Source organism: Salmo salar, chromosome ssa20 (genome assembly GCF_905237065.1).
Source record: "Salmo salar chromosome ssa20, Ssal_v3.1, whole genome shotgun sequence".
Taxonomy (NCBI): Eukaryota; Metazoa; Chordata; class Actinopteri; order Salmoniformes; family Salmonidae; genus Salmo; species Salmo salar.
This window is the reverse complement of record NC_059461.1, coordinates 88,153,860-88,157,448: the sequence shown is the minus strand read 5'-3', so window position 1 is coordinate 88,157,448 and position 3,589 is coordinate 88,153,860.

The following is a 3,589-nucleotide window of genomic DNA, read 5'->3' as shown; positions in this document are numbered from 1 at the left end:
GCAGAGATCCTGTATTTTCGACAGAGATGCCACAGAAGCACAAGAAATGGTCAGAGAGGGCAATTCCTGTATGGAATCTTCTCAGGTTTTGGCCTACCATATGAGTTCTGTTATACTCACAGACACCATTCAAACAGTTTTATAAACTTTAGAGTGTTTTCTATCCAAATCTACCAATTATATGCATATTCTCGTTTCTGGAAAAGAGTAGTAACCAGTTTAAATCAGGTACGTTTTTTATCCGGCCGTGAAAATACTGCCCCCTACCCGAGAGAGGTTAAATGTGCATCATTAAAAGTGACCCTTAATTTGCTGCAATTTACTGTGAAATATTTTCCAGTTGTAATGCCGTACAGCAGATGAAATGTTGTAATTAACGTTTTAAAATGATTGTTCTGACCCATTTTCTCAAGAGGAGCGATCCAGCCAGCAAGACAAAGGAGAACACTGTGCAGACCGTGGAGTGGCGAGAGGAGTCTGTGGTCTTCTTTTTCAACTGTCCTCCTCTTATGAACAACTGGTAAGAAAGTGTATGTTCCTAAAGTACAAGAAAAACTATGAAATCATATTATTTGGAAATAGAAAGCTTTAAAAGTGTTTGTTGACGACACAAATATAATTGCTCTTGATCTTATCCTTATCTTTCTCTTCCCCATCTCTCTTTCTCTTCTCTCTCTCTCTCTCTCTCTCTCTCGCTATAGCTCCCTCTTCTCTCTCTCTCTCTCTCTATAGCTCCCTCTTCTCTCTCTCTCTCTCTCACTCTCGCTATAGCTCCCTCTTCTCTCTCTCTCTCTCTCGCTATAGCTCCCTCTTCTCTCTCTCTATAGCTCCCTCTTCTCTCTCTCTCTCACTCTCGCTATAGCTCCCTCTTCTCTCTCTCTCTCTCTCTCTCTCTCTCTCTCTCTCTCTATAGCTCCCTCTTCTTTCCCTCTCTCTCCCTCACTATAGCTCCCTCTTCTCTCTCATTCCCTCGCTATAGCTCCCTCTTCACTCTCTCTCTCTAGCTCCCTCTTCTCTCTCTCTCTCGCTCTCTCTCTCTCTCTAGCTCCCTCTTCTCTCTCTCTCTCTTTTGCACTCCATTTATCATAAAGGCATTGAAGTCATCGTAGACTCTCAAACCAAATGTCCCTGTACGGATCTCACACATCCCAGGGTAGGGAGAGAAGGGATCTCACACATCCCAGGGTACGGAGAGAAGGGATCTCACACATCACAAGGTAGGGAGAGACGTTATTTTCACAGCTGGAGAAAGTCAACCAGAAGCCTCAATAAATCCTTTCCTGCAGCCAGAGTACCTTACTACCACTCCCTCACCCCCTCCCCTACCCCCACTCCCTCCCTCACCTTCCTCCATCACTCTCCCCTCCCTCCTCTGTAGGGAACAGAGGTGCTGTTCCTAATGACCTCCATCACCTAGGCAGTGAGCTCTAAAAACAACTTTGGCACAAACCCTAGAGCCTCCAACCCCATAGTGGCCTGGCTGAGGAACCTATTTGGCCTATGTGGCCCTCTGTTTAAAATTGCCCCCTTGAACACAACTCAAATGCAGCCTGGTATCATAGGCTAGACTTAACATGGTAGAAGTAATACTACCAACTGCTCTATTCTGTTTGTTTTTTCGCATTGTTTGTAAGTTATTTTGTGCATGAAGTTGCTGCTACCGTCTCTTATGACCGAAAATAGCTTCTGGACATTAGAACAGAGTTTACTCACCTCGAACTGGACAAAGATTTTTTCTTTAACCTCTACAGGTTTGGTGGGTTCCCCTGCGGGACGGTTGAGATAACGTAGGCTAATGCGATTAGCATGAGGTTGTAAGTAACAAGAACATTTCCCAGGACATAGACTTATCTGATATTGGCAGAAAGCTTAAATTCTTGTTAATCTAACTGTACTGTCCAATTTACTGTAGCTATTACAGTGAAATAATACCATGTTATTGGTTGAGGAGAGTGCACAATTATGAACTAGAAAAGTTATTAATAAACCAATTAGTCAAATTTGGGCAGTCTTGATACAACAGTTGTTACATAAATGCAATGGTTCATTGGATCAGTCCAAAACGTATCACATACCCTGCTGCCATCTATTGGTCAAAATCTAAATTGCCTTTCTCTTGCATTTCAAAGATGATGGTACAAAGAAAATACAAAAAAATGACTGTTTGTTTCTTTGTATTATCTTTTACCAGATCTAATGTGTTAAATTCTCCTACATTCATTTCACATTTCCACAAACTTCAAAGTGTTTCCTTTCAGATGGTATCAAGAATTTGCATATCTTTGCTTCAGGTCCTGAGCTACAAGCAGTTAGAGTTGGGTATGTCATTTTGGGCAAAAATAGAAAAAAAGGGTCCGATCCTTATGAGGCGAAGGATATACTGCTTTCTGGAGAACAGGCCCATATCCCTGTCATTAGTGTGAAGAAAAGGCAGAGATACAGAGGGAGAAGGTTGGGGTGCCTTGTTAGGATTCGTAGGCAAGTGAGTCAATCACCACTACCATCGGTTCTATTGGCCAACCATCGGAAAACAAACTGGATGATCTACGGACGAGACTATCCTACCAATGGGACATTAAATTTGCCTGCATTAAAGTCCCCGGCCACTAGGAGAGCTGCTTCTGGATGAGCATTTTCTTGTTTGCTTAGGGCCTTATACAGCTTGTTGAGTGCGGTATTAGTGCCAGCATCAGTTTTGTGAACTCTCTTGGTAGATAGTGTGGTCTACAGCTTATCATGAAGTACTCTACCTCAGGCAAGCAATAACTCAAGACTTATTTAATATTAGACATCTCGCACCAGCAGTTATTGACAAATAGACACGCAGCTATGTCTTACCAGACGTAGCTGCTCTGTCCTGCCGATGCGCGGAAAACCGAGCCAGCTCTATATTATCCGTGTCATCGTTCAGCCACGACTCGGTATAACAATATATTACAGTTTTTAAGTAAAAATACTTTAAAGTACTACTTAAGTTGTTTTTTTGGGTATCTGTACATTACTTTACTATTTATATTTTTGACTACTTTTACTTTTACTACACTACATTCCTAAAGAAAAGGTTTTACATTTTATCCCATACGTTTTCCCAGACACCCAAAAGTACTCGTTACATTTTGAATGCTTAGCAGGACAGGAGAATTGGACAATTCATGAGCGTATCAAGAGAACATCCCTGGTCATCCCTACTGCCTCTGATCTGGTGGACTCATTAAACACAAATGCTTCGCTTGTAAATTATGTCAGTGTTGGAGTGTTCCCCTGGCTATACATAAATAACAACAAAAAAACGGAACTTTTCAACTACTTACTATTTTTTAGCTACTTAGCATGTTAGCTAACCCTTCCCCTGACCCTAACCTTAACCCTTTTATCAAATCCTTCCCCTAACCTTAACCCAAACCCTAATTCCTAGCTAACATTAGCCAGCAAGCTAACTTTAGTCACCTAGCTTTAATTCGTAACATATAATACGTTCTGCAAATTTGTAATATGTAGTACATTCGCAAATTTGTAATACATTGTACCTTTTTGCTAATTCGTAACATATAATACAAATTGTAATTGGTAACATATCATACAAAAGGGG